This window comes from Ambystoma mexicanum, chromosome 1p (genome assembly GCF_040938575.1).
Source record: "Ambystoma mexicanum isolate Mex_15411 chromosome 1p, UKY_AmexF1_1, whole genome shotgun sequence".
NCBI classification, from domain to species: domain Eukaryota; kingdom Metazoa; phylum Chordata; class Amphibia; order Caudata; family Ambystomatidae; genus Ambystoma; species Ambystoma mexicanum.
Window position 1 is genome coordinate 12743080 of NC_090921.1, and position 17249 is coordinate 12760328.

The 17249-nt window shown below is 47.9% G+C and overlaps 14 non-coding genes across 14 annotated transcripts; all 14 read left to right on the forward strand.

Annotated features, from left to right (window-relative positions):
- The first annotated feature begins 117 nt into the window (after positions 1–117).
- TRNAL-UAG (transfer RNA leucine (anticodon UAG)) lies at positions 118–199 on the forward strand. Its single transcript has one exon. It is a non-coding gene; the product is annotated as a tRNA-Leu (tRNA).
- Positions 200–1343: 1144 nt separating this feature from the next.
- TRNAL-UAG (transfer RNA leucine (anticodon UAG)) lies at positions 1344–1425 on the forward strand. The gene has a single exon. It is a non-coding gene; the product is annotated as a tRNA-Leu (tRNA).
- A 1144-nt stretch (positions 1426–2569) lies between these two features.
- On the forward strand, positions 2570–2651 carry TRNAL-UAG (transfer RNA leucine (anticodon UAG)). Its single transcript has one exon. It is a non-coding gene; the product is annotated as a tRNA-Leu (tRNA).
- A 1144-nt stretch (positions 2652–3795) lies between these two features.
- On the forward strand, positions 3796–3877 carry TRNAL-UAG (transfer RNA leucine (anticodon UAG)). Its single transcript has one exon. It is a non-coding gene; the product is annotated as a tRNA-Leu (tRNA).
- A 1144-nt stretch (positions 3878–5021) lies between these two features.
- On the forward strand, positions 5022–5103 carry TRNAL-UAG (transfer RNA leucine (anticodon UAG)). Its single transcript has one exon. It is a non-coding gene; the product is annotated as a tRNA-Leu (tRNA).
- A 1144-nt stretch (positions 5104–6247) lies between these two features.
- On the forward strand, positions 6248–6329 carry TRNAL-UAG (transfer RNA leucine (anticodon UAG)). The gene has a single exon. It is a non-coding gene; the product is annotated as a tRNA-Leu (tRNA).
- A 1144-nt stretch (positions 6330–7473) lies between these two features.
- TRNAL-UAG (transfer RNA leucine (anticodon UAG)) lies at positions 7474–7555 on the forward strand. Its single transcript has one exon. It is a non-coding gene; the product is annotated as a tRNA-Leu (tRNA).
- A 1144-nt stretch (positions 7556–8699) lies between these two features.
- TRNAL-UAG (transfer RNA leucine (anticodon UAG)) lies at positions 8700–8781 on the forward strand. The gene has a single exon. It is a non-coding gene; the product is annotated as a tRNA-Leu (tRNA).
- Positions 8782–9925: 1144 nt separating this feature from the next.
- TRNAL-UAG (transfer RNA leucine (anticodon UAG)) lies at positions 9926–10007 on the forward strand. The gene has a single exon. It is a non-coding gene; the product is annotated as a tRNA-Leu (tRNA).
- Positions 10008–11151: 1144 nt separating this feature from the next.
- Positions 11152–11233, forward strand: TRNAL-UAG (transfer RNA leucine (anticodon UAG)). Its single transcript has one exon. It is a non-coding gene; the product is annotated as a tRNA-Leu (tRNA).
- Positions 11234–12377: 1144 nt separating this feature from the next.
- On the forward strand, positions 12378–12459 carry TRNAL-UAG (transfer RNA leucine (anticodon UAG)). The gene has a single exon. It is a non-coding gene; the product is annotated as a tRNA-Leu (tRNA).
- A 1144-nt stretch (positions 12460–13603) lies between these two features.
- On the forward strand, positions 13604–13685 carry TRNAL-UAG (transfer RNA leucine (anticodon UAG)). Its single transcript has one exon. It is a non-coding gene; the product is annotated as a tRNA-Leu (tRNA).
- Positions 13686–14829: 1144 nt separating this feature from the next.
- TRNAL-UAG (transfer RNA leucine (anticodon UAG)) lies at positions 14830–14911 on the forward strand. The gene has a single exon. It is a non-coding gene; the product is annotated as a tRNA-Leu (tRNA).
- A 1144-nt stretch (positions 14912–16055) lies between these two features.
- On the forward strand, positions 16056–16137 carry TRNAL-UAG (transfer RNA leucine (anticodon UAG)). The gene has a single exon. It is a non-coding gene; the product is annotated as a tRNA-Leu (tRNA).
- Positions 16138–17249: the final 1112 nt, after the last annotated feature.

Sequence of the window (17249 nt, forward strand, 5' to 3'; positions counted from 1 at the left end):
AGCCAGTGCTAGAATTCAATCCAAGTTCATGCTTTGCTTTGATTTTGAATTAATGGCCAAACCAGCCAATCCCTAAAAAAATACAGGTCTCAGAGGCTCTCGTTTCAGTACCAGCAGGGTAGCGTGGCCGAGCGGTCTTAGGCGCTGGATTTAGGCTCCAGTCTCTTTGGAGGCGTGGGTTCGAATCCCACCGCTGCCAATAGCTGTTTCTTTTTTATCTTCATGCCACGTGTACAGACAGGACAATTGGGAGCCAGGGAATGGCATGTGTTTATGAATTCTTGCTTTTCTGAACACCCAGACTGAAAGCACACATCTGACTCGTGTGCGTTTTCACCAAAAAAGGGTAAAGCATAAATCACTGTTCACTGAAAACGGACATGCGTTCACGATCCTGTCAATAAACACGTGCTTGGCAGGGCCACAAATCTGCCGACACGATGCCCTAATGAATGCACATCTCTTTGCCTTGGTAGTTGCTCCTTTTTGCAGCGCCTTTTCCTGCTGCATCACAAAAACTCAGTTCAAGACACTTGGCTCCATCCAGTGGAGCTCCTATGCCCAGCTTAGAAACCCCCAGGCACGAGATTGCAAGGTCCCTGGTAATTCTCCCACTCCTGGACACGTCGGAACCAAGTTTCGTATGCACTAGCAGCGAGAACAAAATCCCACATGTGAGGACAATAGGCGTCTTTCATTTAGGGCTAGTGTTAGGCTAAGAGTTTGCAGTAGCTCCTTGGGTCGAGTTAGGGGTCGAATGAGACAAAGCTAAGATTTGCGTTACGGCTGGGGTTGGTCCAGTAAGGATCCCACACACCATGGACCATCGGCGGAGGCCCCGGGTAGGCTTACACTGCGGGCTAATGGTGGACTTCTTTAAAAACGTGAGCACTAAATGGGGCGGGATGTTGACTGAAAGAATGCAGCTAGCTACAGAAATATGCAGAAATAAAGAAAAACACATCTCATTGCATGCCTTTAAAGAGCTTACTCTCCCTACCGGCAATGTTCCTGAACCTTCGCTTCCCAAACATTTTTAGAACCAAAAAAAACCTAGAAAAGATCTGACCTCCCTCACCGGGAATTGAACTCAAGACTGCTGGATGGAGGGGTGCTGACATTGACCACTAGGCTACCAGACTGCTGTTGAACAGAGCACTCCCGAAAGGTGACATTTCAATTTCAGGCTGACAAGTGTGCTTTATTGTTCAGTTCGGGCTTTGCACAGCCAGTGCTAGAATTCAATCCAAGTTCATGCTTTGCTTTGATTTTGAATTAATGGCCAAACCAGCCAATCCCTAAAAAAATACAGGTCTCAGAGGCTCTCGTTTCAGTACCAGCAGGGTAGCGTGGCCGAGCGGTCTAAGGCGCTGGATTTAGGCTCCAGTCTCTTTGGAGGCGTGGGTTCGAATCCCACCGCTGCCAATAGCTGTTTCTTTTTTATCTTCATGCCACGTGTACAGACAGGACAATTGGGAGCCAGGGAATGGCATGTGTTTATGAATTCTTGCTTTTCTGAACACCCAGACTGAAAGCACACATCTGACTCGTGTGCGTTTTCACCAAAAAAGGGTAAAGCATAAATCACTGTTCACTGAAAACGGACATGCGTTCACGATCCTGTCAATAAACACGTGCTTGGCAGGGCCACAAATCTGCCGACACGATGCCCTAATGAATGCACATCTCTTTGCCTTGGTAGTTGCTCCTTTTTGCAGCGCCTTTTCCTGCTGCATCACAAAAACTCAGTTCAAGACACTTGGCTCCATCCAGTGGAGCTCCTATGCCCAGCTTAGAAACCCCCAGGCACGAGATTGCAAGGTCCCTGGTAATTCTCCCACTCCTGGACACGTCGGAACCAAGTTTCGTATGCACTAGCAGCGAGAACAAAATCCCACATGTGAGGACAATAGGCGTCTTTCATTTAGGGCTAGTGTTAGGCTAAGAGTTTGCAGTAGCTCCTTGGGTCGAGTTAGGGGTCGAATGAGACAAAGCTAAGATTTGCGTTACGGCTGGGGTTGGTCCAGTAAGGATCCCACACACCATGGACCATCGGCGGAGGCCCCGGGTAGGCTTACACTGCGGGCTAATGGTGGACTTCTTTAAAAACGTGAGCACTAAATGGGGCGGGATGTTGACTGAAAGAATGCAGCTAGCTACAGAAATATGCAGAAATAAAGAAAAACACATCTCATTGCATGCCTTTAAAGAGCTTACTCTCCCTACCGGCAATGTTCCTGAACCTTCGCTTCCCAAACATTTTTAGAACCAAAAAAAACCTAGAAAAGATCTGACCTCCCTCACCGGGAATTGAACTCAAGACTGCTGGATGGAGGGGTGCTGACATTGACCACTAGGCTACCAGACTGCTGTTGAACAGAGCACTCCCGAAAGGTGACATTTCAATTTCAGGCTGACAAGTGTGCTTTATTGTTCAGTTCGGGCTTTGCACAGCCAGTGCTAGAATTCAATCCAAGTTCATGCTTTGCTTTGATTTTGAATTAATGGCCAAACCAGCCAATCCCTAAAAAAATACAGGTCTCAGAGGCTCTCGTTTCAGTACCAGCAGGGTAGCGTGGCCGAGCGGTCTAAGGCGCTGGATTTAGGCTCCAGTCTCTTTGGAGGCGTGGGTTCGAATCCCACCGCTGCCAATAGCTGTTTCTTTTTTATCTTCATGCCACGTGTACAGACAGGACAATTGGGAGCCAGGGAATGGCATGTGTTTATGAATTCTTGCTTTTCTGAACACCCAGACTGAAAGCACACATCTGACTCGTGTGCGTTTTCACCAAAAAAGGGTAAAGCATAAATCACTGTTCACTGAAAACGGACATGCGTTCACGATCCTGTCAATAAACACGTGCTTGGCAGGGCCACAAATCTGCCGACACGATGCCCTAATGAATGCACATCTCTTTGCCTTGGTAGTTGCTCCTTTTTGCAGCGCCTTTTCCTGCTGCATCACAAAAACTCAGTTCAAGACACTTGGCTCCATCCAGTGGAGCTCCTATGCCCAGCTTAGAAACCCCCAGGCACGAGATTGCAAGGTCCCTGGTAATTCTCCCACTCCTGGACACGTCGGAACCAAGTTTCGTATGCACTAGCAGCGAGAACAAAATCCCACATGTGAGGACAATAGGCGTCTTTCATTTAGGGCTAGTGTTAGGCTAAGAGTTTGCAGTAGCTCCTTGGGTCGAGTTAGGGGTCGAATGAGACAAAGCTAAGATTTGCGTTACGGCTGGGGTTGGTCCAGTAAGGATCCCACACACCATGGACCATCGGCGGAGGCCCCGGGTAGGCTTACACTGCGGGCTAATGGTGGACTTCTTTAAAAACGTGAGCACTAAATGGGGCGGGATGTTGACTGAAAGAATGCAGCTAGCTACAGAAATATGCAGAAATAAAGAAAAACACATCTCATTGCATGCCTTTAAAGAGCTTACTCTCCCTACCGGCAATGTTCCTGAACCTTCGCTTCCCAAACATTTTTAGAACCAAAAAAAACCTAGAAAAGATCTGACCTCCCTCACCGGGAATTGAACTCAAGACTGCTGGATGGAGGGGTGCTGACATTGACCACTAGGCTACCAGACTGCTGTTGAACAGAGCACTCCCGAAAGGTGACATTTCAATTTCAGGCTGACAAGTGTGCTTTATTGTTCAGTTCGGGCTTTGCACAGCCAGTGCTAGAATTCAATCCAAGTTCATGCTTTGCTTTGATTTTGAATTAATGGCCAAACCAGCCAATCCCTAAAAAAATACAGGTCTCAGAGGCTCTCGTTTCAGTACCAGCAGGGTAGCGTGGCCGAGCGGTCTAAGGCGCTGGATTTAGGCTCCAGTCTCTTTGGAGGCGTGGGTTCGAATCCCACCGCTGCCAATAGCTGTTTCTTTTTTATCTTCATGCCACGTGTACAGACAGGACAATTGGGAGCCAGGGAATGGCATGTGTTTATGAATTCTTGCTTTTCTGAACACCCAGACTGAAAGCACACATCTGACTCGTGTGCGTTTTCACCAAAAAAGGGTAAAGCATAAATCACTGTTCACTGAAAACGGACATGCGTTCACGATCCTGTCAATAAACACGTGCTTGGCAGGGCCACAAATCTGCCGACACGATGCCCTAATGAATGCACATCTCTTTGCCTTGGTAGTTGCTCCTTTTTGCAGCGCCTTTTCCTGCTGCATCACAAAAACTCAGTTCAAGACACTTGGCTCCATCCAGTGGAGCTCCTATGCCCAGCTTAGAAACCCCCAGGCACGAGATTGCAAGGTCCCTGGTAATTCTCCCACTCCTGGACACGTCGGAACCAAGTTTCGTATGCACTAGCAGCGAGAACAAAATCCCACATGTGAGGACAATAGGCGTCTTTCATTTAGGGCTAGTGTTAGGCTAAGAGTTTGCAGTAGCTCCTTGGGTCGAGTTAGGGGTCGAATGAGACAAAGCTAAGATTTGCGTTACGGCTGGGGTTGGTCCAGTAAGGATCCCACACACCATGGACCATCGGCGGAGGCCCCGGGTAGGCTTACACTGCGGGCTAATGGTGGACTTCTTTAAAAACGTGAGCACTAAATGGGGCGGGATGTTGACTGAAAGAATGCAGCTAGCTACAGAAATATGCAGAAATAAAGAAAAACACATCTCATTGCATGCCTTTAAAGAGCTTACTCTCCCTACCGGCAATGTTCCTGAACCTTCGCTTCCCAAACATTTTTAGAACCAAAAAAAACCTAGAAAAGATGTGACCTCCCTCACCGGGAATTGAACTCAAGACTGCTGGATGGAGGGGTGCTGACATTGACCACTAGGCTACCAGACTGCTGTTGAACAGAGCACTCCCGAAAGGTGACATTTCAATTTCAGGCTGACAAGTGTGCTTTATTGTTCAGTTCGGGCTTTGCACAGCCAGTGCTAGAATTCAATCCAAGTTCATGCTTTGCTTTGATTTTGAATTAATGGCCAAACCAGCCAATCCCTAAAAAAATACAGGTCTCAGAGGCTCTCGTTTCAGTACCAGCAGGGTAGCGTGGCCGAGCGGTCTAAGGCGCTGGATTTAGGCTCCAGTCTCTTTGGAGGCGTGGGTTCGAATCCCACCGCTGCCAATAGCTGTTTCTTTTTTATCTTCATGCCACGTGTACAGACAGGACAATTGGGAGCCAGGGAATGGCATGTGTTTATGAATTCTTGCTTTTCTGAACACCCAGACTGAAAGCACACATCTGACTCGTGTGCGTTTTCACCAAAAAAGGGTAAAGCATAAATCACTGTTCACTGAAAACGGACATGCGTTCACGATCCTGTCAATAAACACGTGCTTGGCAGGGCCACAAATCTGCCGACACGATGCCCTAATGAATGCACATCTCTTTGCCTTGGTAGTTGCTCCTTTTTGCAGCGCCTTTTCCTGCTGCATCACAAAAACTCAGTTCAAGACACTTGGCTCCATCCAGTGGAGCTCCTATGCCCAGCTTAGAAACCCCCAGGCACGAGATTGCAAGGTCCCTGGTAATTCTCCCACTCCTGGACACGTCGGAACCAAGTTTCGTATGCACTAGCAGCGAGAACAAAATCCCACATGTGAGGACAATAGGCGTCTTTCATTTAGGGCTAGTGTTAGGCTAAGAGTTTGCAGTAGCTCCTTGGGTCGAGTTAGGGGTCGAATGAGACAAAGCTAAGATTTGCGTTACGGCTGGGGTTGGTCCAGTAAGGATCCCACACACCATGGACCATCGGCGGAGGCCCCGGGTAGGCTTACACTGCGGGCTAATGGTGGACTTCTTTAAAAACGTGAGCACTAAATGGGGCGGGATGTTGACTGAAAGAATGCAGCTAGCTACAGAAATATGCAGAAATAAAGAAAAACACATCTCATTGCATGCCTTTAAAGAGCTTACTCTCCCTACCGGCAATGTTCCTGAACCTTCGCTTCCCAAACATTTTTAGAACCAAAAAAAACCTAGAAAAGATCTGACCTCCCTCACCGGGAATTGAACTCAAGACTGCTGGATGGAGGGGTGCTGACATTGACCACTAGGCTACCAGACTGCTGTTGAACAGAGCACTCCCGAAAGGTGACATTTCAATTTCAGGCTGACAAGTGTGCTTTATTGTTCAGTTCGGGCTTTGCACAGCCAGTGCTAGAATTCAATCCAAGTTCATGCTTTGCTTTGATTTTGAATTAATGGCCAAACCAGCCAATCCCTAAAAAAATACAGGTCTCAGAGGCTCTCGTTTCAGTACCAGCAGGGTAGCGTGGCCGAGCGGTCTAAGGCGCTGGATTTAGGCTCCAGTCTCTTTGGAGGCGTGGGTTCGAATCCCACCGCTGCCAATAGCTGTTTCTTTTTTATCTTCATGCCACGTGTACAGACAGGACAATTGGGAGCCAGGGAATGGCATGTGTTTATGAATTCTTGCTTTTCTGAACACCCAGACTGAAAGCACACATCTGACTCGTGTGCGTTTTCACCAAAAAAGGGTAAAGCATAAATCACTGTTCACTGAAAACGGACATGCGTTCACGATCCTGTCAATAAACACGTGCTTGGCAGGGCCACAAATCTGCCGACACGATGCCCTAATGAATGCACATCTCTTTGCCTTGGTAGTTGCTCCTTTTTGCAGCGCCTTTTCCTGCTGCATCACAAAAACTCAGTTCAAGACACTTGGCTCCATCCAGTGGAGCTCCTATGCCCAGCTTAGAAACCCCCAGGCACGAGATTGCAAGGTCCCTGGTAATTCTCCCACTCCTGGACACGTCGGAACCAAGTTTCGTATGCACTAGCAGCGAGAACAAAATCCCACATGTGAGGACAATAGGCGTCTTTCATTTAGGGCTAGTGTTAGGCTAAGAGTTTGCAGTAGCTCCTTGGGTCGAGTTAGGGGTCGAATGAGACAAAGCTAAGATTTGCGTTACGGCTGGGGTTGGTCCAGTAAGGATCCCACACACCATGGACCATCGGCGGAGGCCCCGGGTAGGCTTACACTGCGGGCTAATGGTGGACTTCTTTAAAAACGTGAGCACTAAATGGGGCGGGATGTTGACTGAAAGAATGCAGCTAGCTACAGAAATATGCAGAAATAAAGAAAAACACATCTCATTGCATGCCTTTAAAGAGCTTACTCTCCCTACCGGCAATGTTCCTGAACCTTCGCTTCCCAAACATTTTTAGAACCAAAAAAAACCTAGAAAAGATCTGACCTCCCTCACCGGGAATTGAACTCAAGACTGCTGGATGGAGGGGTGCTGACATTGACCACTAGGCTACCAGACTGCTGTTGAACAGAGCACTCCCGAAAGGTGACATTTCAATTTCAGGCTGACAAGTGTGCTTTATTGTTCAGTTCGGGCTTTGCACAGCCAGTGCTAGAATTCAATCCAAGTTCATGCTTTGCTTTGATTTTGAATTAATGGCCAAACCAGCCAATCCCTAAAAAAATACAGGTCTCAGAGGCTCTCGTTTCAGTACCAGCAGGGTAGCGTGGCCGAGCGGTCTAAGGCGCTGGATTTAGGCTCCAGTCTCTTTGGAGGCGTGGGTTCGAATCCCACCGCTGCCAATAGCTGTTTCTTTTTTATCTTCATGCCACGTGTACAGACAGGACAATTGGGAGCCAGGGAATGGCATGTGTTTATGAATTCTTGCTTTTCTGAACACCCAGACTGAAAGCACACATCTGACTCGTGTGCGTTTTCACCAAAAAAGGGTAAAGCATAAATCACTGTTCACTGAAAACGGACATGCGTTCACGATCCTGTCAATAAACACGTGCTTGGCAGGGCCACAAATCTGCCGACACGATGCCCTAATGAATGCACATCTCTTTGCCTTGGTAGTTGCTCCTTTTTGCAGCGCCTTTTCCTGCTGCATCACAAAAACTCAGTTCAAGACACTTGGCTCCATCCAGTGGAGCTCCTATGCCCAGCTTAGAAACCCCCAGGCACGAGATTGCAAGGTCCCTGGTAATTCTCCCACTCCTGGACACGTCGGAACCAAGTTTCGTATGCACTAGCAGCGAGAACAAAATCCCACATGTGAGGACAATAGGCGTCTTTCATTTAGGGCTAGTGTTAGGCTAAGAGTTTGCAGTAGCTCCTTGGGTCGAGTTAGGGGTCGAATGAGACAAAGCTAAGATTTGCGTTACGGCTGGGGTTGGTCCAGTAAGGATCCCACACACCATGGACCATCGGCGGAGGCCCCGGGTAGGCTTACACTGCGGGCTAATGGTGGACTTCTTTAAAAACGTGAGCACTAAATGGGGCGGGATGTTGACTGAAAGAATGCAGCTAGCTACAGAAATATGCAGAAATAAAGAAAAACACATCTCATTGCATGCCTTTAAAGAGCTTACTCTCCCTACCGGCAATGTTCCTGAACCTTCGCTTCCCAAACATTTTTAGAACCAAAAAAAACCTAGAAAAGATCTGACCTCCCTCACCGGGAATTGAACTCAAGACTGCTGGATGGAGGGGTGCTGACATTGACCACTAGGCTACCAGACTGCTGTTGAACAGAGCACTCCCGAAAGGTGACATTTCAATTTCAGGCTGACAAGTGTGCTTTATTGTTCAGTTCGGGCTTTGCACAGCCAGTGCTAGAATTCAATCCAAGTTCATGCTTTGCTTTGATTTTGAATTAATGGCCAAACCAGCCAATCCCTAAAAAAATACAGGTCTCAGAGGCTCTCGTTTCAGTACCAGCAGGGTAGCGTGGCCGAGCGGTCTAAGGCGCTGGATTTAGGCTCCAGTCTCTTTGGAGGCGTGGGTTCGAATCCCACCGCTGCCAATAGCTGTTTCTTTTTTATCTTCATGCCACGTGTACAGACAGGACAATTGGGAGCCAGGGAATGGCATGTGTTTATGAATTCTTGCTTTTCTGAACACCCAGACTGAAAGCACACATCTGACTCGTGTGCGTTTTCACCAAAAAAGGGTAAAGCATAAATCACTGTTCACTGAAAACGGACATGCGTTCACGATCCTGTCAATAAACACGTGCTTGGCAGGGCCACAAATCTGCCGACACGATGCCCTAATGAATGCACATCTCTTTGCCTTGGTAGTTGCTCCTTTTTGCAGCGCCTTTTCCTGCTGCATCACAAAAACTCAGTTCAAGACACTTGGCTCCATCCAGTGGAGCTCCTATGCCCAGCTTAGAAACCCCCAGGCACGAGATTGCAAGGTCCCTGGTAATTCTCCCACTCCTGGACACGTCGGAACCAAGTTTCGTATGCACTAGCAGCGAGAACAAAATCCCACATGTGAGGACAATAGGCGTCTTTCATTTAGGGCTAGTGTTAGGCTAAGAGTTTGCAGTAGCTCCTTGGGTCGAGTTAGGGGTCGAATGAGACAAAGCTAAGATTTGCGTTACGGCTGGGGTTGGTCCAGTAAGGATCCCACACACCATGGACCATCGGCGGAGGCCCCGGGTAGGCTTACACTGCGGGCTAATGGTGGACTTCTTTAAAAACGTGAGCACTAAATGGGGCGGGATGTTGACTGAAAGAATGCAGCTAGCTACAGAAATATGCAGAAATAAAGAAAAACACATCTCATTGCATGCCTTTAAAGAGCTTACTCTCCCTACCGGCAATGTTCCTGAACCTTCGCTTCCCAAACATTTTTAGAACCAAAAAAAACCTAGAAAAGATCTGACCTCCCTCACCGGGAATTGAACTCAAGACTGCTGGATGGAGGGGTGCTGACATTGACCACTAGGCTACCAGACTGCTGTTGAACAGAGCACTCCCGAAAGGTGACATTTCAATTTCAGGCTGACAAGTGTGCTTTATTGTTCAGTTCGGGCTTTGCACAGCCAGTGCTAGAATTCAATCCAAGTTCATGCTTTGCTTTGATTTTGAATTAATGGCCAAACCAGCCAATCCCTAAAAAAATACAGGTCTCAGAGGCTCTCGTTTCAGTACCAGCAGGGTAGCGTGGCCGAGCGGTCTAAGGCGCTGGATTTAGGCTCCAGTCTCTTTGGAGGCGTGGGTTCGAATCCCACCGCTGCCAATAGCTGTTTCTTTTTTATCTTCATGCCACGTGTACAGACAGGACAATTGGGAGCCAGGGAATGGCATGTGTTTATGAATTCTTGCTTTTCTGAACACCCAGACTGAAAGCACACATCTGACTCGTGTGCGTTTTCACCAAAAAAGGGTAAAGCATAAATCACTGTTCACTGAAAACGGACATGCGTTCACGATCCTGTCAATAAACACGTGCTTGGCAGGGCCACAAATCTGCCGACACGATGCCCTAATGAATGCACATCTCTTTGCCTTGGTAGTTGCTCCTTTTTGCAGCGCCTTTTCCTGCTGCATCACAAAAACTCAGTTCAAGACACTTGGCTCCATCCAGTGGAGCTCCTATGCCCAGCTTAGAAACCCCCAGGCACGAGATTGCAAGGTCCCTGGTAATTCTCCCACTCCTGGACACGTCGGAACCAAGTTTCGTATGCACTAGCAGCGAGAACAAAATCCCACATGTGAGGACAATAGGCGTCTTTCATTTAGGGCTAGTGTTAGGCTAAGAGTTTGCAGTAGCTCCTTGGGTCGAGTTAGGGGTCGAATGAGACAAAGCTAAGATTTGCGTTACGGCTGGGGTTGGTCCAGTAAGGATCCCACACACCATGGACCATCGGCGGAGGCCCCGGGTAGGCTTACACTGCGGGCTAATGGTGGACTTCTTTAAAAACGTGAGCACTAAATGGGGCGGGATGTTGACTGAAAGAATGCAGCTAGCTACAGAAATATGCAGAAATAAAGAAAAACACATCTCATTGCATGCCTTTAAAGAGCTTACTCTCCCTACCGGCAATGTTCCTGAACCTTCGCTTCCCAAACATTTTTAGAACCAAAAAAAACCTAGAAAAGATGTGACCTCCCTCACCGGGAATTGAACTCAAGACTGCTGGATGGAGGGGTGCTGACATTGACCACTAGGCTACCAGACTGCTGTTGAACAGAGCACTCCCGAAAGGTGACATTTCAATTTCAGGCTGACAAGTGTGCTTTATTGTTCAGTTCGGGCTTTGCACAGCCAGTGCTAGAATTCAATCCAAGTTCATGCTTTGCTTTGATTTTGAATTAATGGCCAAACCAGCCAATCCCTAAAAAAATACAGGTCTCAGAGGCTCTCGTTTCAGTACCAGCAGGGTAGCGTGGCCGAGCGGTCTAAGGCGCTGGATTTAGGCTCCAGTCTCTTTGGAGGCGTGGGTTCGAATCCCACCGCTGCCAATAGCTGTTTCTTTTTTATCTTCATGCCACGTGTACAGACAGGACAATTGGGAGCCAGGGAATGGCATGTGTTTATGAATTCTTGCTTTTCTGAACACCCAGACTGAAAGCACACATCTGACTCGTGTGCGTTTTCACCAAAAAAGGGTAAAGCATAAATCACTGTTCACTGAAAACGGACATGCGTTCACGATCCTGTCAATAAACACGTGCTTGGCAGGGCCACAAATCTGCCGACACGATGCCCTAATGAATGCACATCTCTTTGCCTTGGTAGTTGCTCCTTTTTGCAGCGCCTTTTCCTGCTGCATCACAAAAACTCAGTTCAAGACACTTGGCTCCATCCAGTGGAGCTCCTATGCCCAGCTTAGAAACCCCCAGGCACGAGATTGCAAGGTCCCTGGTAATTCTCCCACTCCTGGACACGTCGGAACCAAGTTTCGTATGCACTAGCAGCGAGAACAAAATCCCACATGTGAGGACAATAGGCGTCTTTCATTTAGGGCTAGTGTTAGGCTAAGAGTTTGCAGTAGCTCCTTGGGTCGAGTTAGGGGTCGAATGAGACAAAGCTAAGATTTGCGTTACGGCTGGGGTTGGTCCAGTAAGGATCCCACACACCATGGACCATCGGCGGAGGCCCCGGGTAGGCTTACACTGCGGGCTAATGGTGGACTTCTTTAAAAACGTGAGCACTAAATGGGGCGGGATGTTGACTGAAAGAATGCAGCTAGCTACAGAAATATGCAGAAATAAAGAAAAACACATCTCATTGCATGCCTTTAAAGAGCTTACTCTCCCTACCGGCAATGTTCCTGAACCTTCGCTTCCCAAACATTTTTAGAACCAAAAAAAACCTAGAAAAGATCTGACCTCCCTCACCGGGAATTGAACTCAAGACTGCTGGATGGAGGGGTGCTGACATTGACCACTAGGCTACCAGACTGCTGTTGAACAGAGCACTCCCGAAAGGTGACATTTCAATTTCAGGCTGACAAGTGTGCTTTATTGTTCAGTTCGGGCTTTGCACAGCCAGTGCTAGAATTCAATCCAAGTTCATGCTTTGCTTTGATTTTGAATTAATGGCCAAACCAGCCAATCCCTAAAAAAATACAGGTCTCAGAGGCTCTCGTTTCAGTACCAGCAGGGTAGCGTGGCCGAGCGGTCTAAGGCGCTGGATTTAGGCTCCAGTCTCTTTGGAGGCGTGGGTTCGAATCCCACCGCTGCCAATAGCTGTTTCTTTTTTATCTTCATGCCACGTGTACAGACAGGACAATTGGGAGCCAGGGAATGGCATGTGTTTATGAATTCTTGCTTTTCTGAACACCCAGACTGAAAGCACACATCTGACTCGTGTGCGTTTTCACCAAAAAAGGGTAAAGCATAAATCACTGTTCACTGAAAACGGACATGCGTTCACGATCCTGTCAATAAACACGTGCTTGGCAGGGCCACAAATCTGCCGACACGATGCCCTAATGAATGCACATCTCTTTGCCTTGGTAGTTGCTCCTTTTTGCAGCGCCTTTTCCTGCTGCATCACAAAAACTCAGTTCAAGACACTTGGCTCCATCCAGTGGAGCTCCTATGCCCAGCTTAGAAACCCCCAGGCACGAGATTGCAAGGTCCCTGGTAATTCTCCCACTCCTGGACACGTCGGAACCAAGTTTCGTATGCACTAGCAGCGAGAACAAAATCCCACATGTGAGGACAATAGGCGTCTTTCATTTAGGGCTAGTGTTAGGCTAAGAGTTTGCAGTAGCTCCTTGGGTCGAGTTAGGGGTCGAATGAGACAAAGCTAAGATTTGCGTTACGGCTGGGGTTGGTCCAGTAAGGATCCCACACACCATGGACCATCGGCGGAGGCCCCGGGTAGGCTTACACTGCGGGCTAATGGTGGACTTCTTTAAAAACGTGAGCACTAAATGGGGCGGGATGTTGACTGAAAGAATGCAGCTAGCTACAGAAATATGCAGAAATAAAGAAAAACACATCTCATTGCATGCCTTTAAAGAGCTTACTCTCCCTACCGGCAATGTTCCTGAACCTTCGCTTCCCAAACATTTTTAGAACCAAAAAAAACCTAGAAAAGATCTGACCTCCCTCACCGGGAATTGAACTCAAGACTGCTGGATGGAGGGGTGCTGACATTGACCACTAGGCTACCAGACTGCTGTTGAACAGAGCACTCCCGAAAGGTGACATTTCAATTTCAGGCTGACAAGTGTGCTTTATTGTTCAGTTCGGGCTTTGCACAGCCAGTGCTAGAATTCAATCCAAGTTCATGCTTTGCTTTGATTTTGAATTAATGGCCAAACCAGCCAATCCCTAAAAAAATACAGGTCTCAGAGGCTCTCGTTTCAGTACCAGCAGGGTAGCGTGGCCGAGCGGTCTAAGGCGCTGGATTTAGGCTCCAGTCTCTTTGGAGGCGTGGGTTCGAATCCCACCGCTGCCAATAGCTGTTTCTTTTTTATCTTCATGCCACGTGTACAGACAGGACAATTGGGAGCCAGGGAATGGCATGTGTTTATGAATTCTTGCTTTTCTGAACACCCAGACTGAAAGCACACATCTGACTCGTGTGCGTTTTCACCAAAAAAGGGTAAAGCATAAATCACTGTTCACTGAAAACGGACATGCGTTCACGATCCTGTCAATAAACACGTGCTTGGCAGGGCCACAAATCTGCCGACACGATGCCCTAATGAATGCACATCTCTTTGCCTTGGTAGTTGCTCCTTTTTGCAGCGCCTTTTCCTGCTGCATCACAAAAACTCAGTTCAAGACACTTGGCTCCATCCAGTGGAGCTCCTATGCCCAGCTTAGAAACCCCCAGGCACGAGATTGCAAGGTCCCTGGTAATTCTCCCACTCCTGGACACGTCGGAACCAAGTTTCGTATGCACTAGCAGCGAGAACAAAATCCCACATGTGAGGACAATAGGCGTCTTTCATTTAGGGCTAGTGTTAGGCTAAGAGTTTGCAGTAGCTCCTTGGGTCGAGTTAGGGGTCGAATGAGACAAAGCTAAGATTTGCGTTACGGCTGGGGTTGGTCCAGTAAGGATCCCACACACCATGGACCATCGGCGGAGGCCCCGGGTAGGCTTACACTGCGGGCTAATGGTGGACTTCTTTAAAAACGTGAGCACTAAATGGGGCGGGATGTTGACTGAAAGAATGCAGCTAGCTACAGAAATATGCAGAAATAAAGAAAAACACATCTCATTGCATGCCTTTAAAGAGCTTACTCTCCCTACCGGCAATGTTCCTGAACCTTCGCTTCCCAAACATTTTTAGAACCAAAAAAAACCTAGAAAAGATCTGACCTCCCTCACCGGGAATTGAACTCAAGACTGCTGGATGGAGGGGTGCTGACATTGACCACTAGGCTACCAGACTGCTGTTGAACAGAGCACTCCCGAAAGGTGACATTTCAATTTCAGGCTGACAAGTGTGCTTTATTGTTCAGTTCGGGCTTTGCACAGCCAGTGCTAGAATTCAATCCAAGTTCATGCTTTGCTTTGATTTTGAATTAATGGCCAAACCAGCCAATCCCTAAAAAAATACAGGTCTCAGAGGCTCTCGTTTCAGTACCAGCAGGGTAGCGTGGCCGAGCGGTCTTAGGCGCTGGATTTAGGCTCCAGTCTCTTTGGAGGCGTGGGTTCGAATCCCACCGCTGCCAATAGCTGTTTCTTTTTTATCTTCATGCCACGTGTACAGACAGGACAATTGGGAGCCAGGGAATGGCATGTGTTTATGAATTCTTGCTTTTCTGAACACCCAGACTGAAAGCACACATCTGACTCGTGTGCGTTTTCACCAAAAAAGGGTAAAGCATAAATCACTGTTCACTGAAAACGGACATGCGTTCACGATCCTGTCAATAAACACGTGCTTGGCAGGGCCACAAATCTGCCGACACGATGCCCTAATGAATGCACATCTCTTTGCCTTGGTAGTTGCTCCTTTTTGCAGCGCCTTTTCCTGCTGCATCACAAAAACTCAGTTCAAGACACTTGGCTCCATCCAGTGGAGCTCCTATGCCCAGCTTAGAAACCCCCAGGCACGAGATTGCAAGGTCCCTGGTAATTCTCCCACTCCTGGACACGTCGGAACCAAGTTTCGTATGCACTAGCAGCGAGAACAAAATCCCACATGTGAGGACAATAGGCGTCTTTCATTTAGGGCTAGTGTTAGGCTAAGAGTTTGCAGTAGCTCCTTGGGTCGAGTTAGGGGTCGAATGAGACAAAGCTAAGATTTGCGTTACGGCTGGGGTTGGTCCAGTAAGGATCCCACACACCATGGACCATCGGCGGAGGCCCCGGGTAGGCTTACACTGCGGGCTAATGGTGGACTTCTTTAAAAACGTGAGCACTAAATGGGGCGGGATGTTGACTGAAAGAATGCAGCTAGCTACAGAAATATGCAGAAATAAAGAAAAACACATCTCATTGCATGCCTTTAAAGAGCTTACTCTCCCTACCGGCAATGTTCCTGAACCTTCGCTTCCCAAACATTTTTAGAACCAAAAAAAACCTAGAAAAGATGTGACCTCCCTCACCGGGAATTGAACTCAAGACTGCTGGATGGAGGGGTGCTGACATTGACCACTAGGCTACCAGACTGCTGTTGAACAGAGCACTCCCGAAAGGTGACATTTCAATTTCAGGCTGACAAGTGTGCTTTATTGTTCAGTTCGGGCTTTGCACAGCCAGTGCTAGAATTCAATCCAAGTTCATGCTTTGCTTTGATTTTGAATTAATGGCCAAACCAGCCAATCCCTAAAAAAATACAGGTCTCAGAGGCTCTCGTTTCAGTACCAGCAGGGTAGCGTGGCCGAGCGGTCTAAGGCGCTGGATTTAGGCTCCAGTCTCTTTGGAGGCGTGGGTTCGAATCCCACCGCTGCCAATAGCTGTTTCTTTTTTATCTTCATGCCACGTGTACAGACAGGACAATTGGGAGCCAGGGAATGGCATGTGTTTATGAATTCTTGCTTTTCTGAACACCCAGACTGAAAGCACACATCTGACTCGTGTGCGTTTTCACCAAAAAAGGGTAAAGCATAAATCACTGTTCACTGAAAACGGACATGCGTTCACGATCCTGTCAATAAACACGTGCTTGGCAGGGCCACAAATCTGCCGACACGATGCCCTAATGAATGCACATCTCTTTGCCTTGGTAGTTGCTCCTTTTTGCAGCGCCTTTTCCTGCTGCATCACAAAAACTCAGTTCAAGACACTTGGCTCCATCCAGTGGAGCTCCTATGCCCAGCTTAGAAACCCCCAGGCACGAGATTGCAAGGTCCCTGGTAATTCTCCCACTCCTGGACACGTCGGAACCAAGTTTCGTATGCACTAGCAGCGAGAACAAAATCCCACATGTGAGGACAATAGGCGTCTTTCATTTAGGGCTAGTGTTAGGCTAAGAGTTTGCAGTAGCTCCTTGGGTCGAGTTAGGGGTCGAATGAGACAAAGCTAAGATTTGCGTTACGGCTGGGGTTGGTCCAGTAAGGATCCCACACACCATGGACCATCGGCGGAGGCCCCGGGTAGGCTTACACTGCGGGCTAATGGTGGACTTCTTTAAAAACGTGAGCACTAAATGGGGCGGGATGTTGACTGAAAGAATGCAGCTAGCTACAGAAATATGCAGAAATAAAGAAAAACACATCTCATTGCATGCCTTTAAAGAGCTTACTCTCCCTACCGGCAATGTTCCTGAACCTTCGCTTCCCAAACATTTTTAGAACCAAAAAAAACCTAGAAAAGATCTGACCTCCCTCACCGGGAATTGAACTCAAGACTGCTGGATGGAGGGGTGCTGACATTGACCACTAGGCTACCAGACTGCTGTTGAACAGAGCACTCCCGAAAGGTGACATTTCAATTTCAGGCTGACAAGTGTGCTTTATTGTTCAGTTCGGGCTTTGCACAGCCAGTGCTAGAATTCAATCCAAGTTCATGCTTTGCTTTGATTTTGAATTAATGGCCAAACCAGCCAATCCCTAAAAAAATACA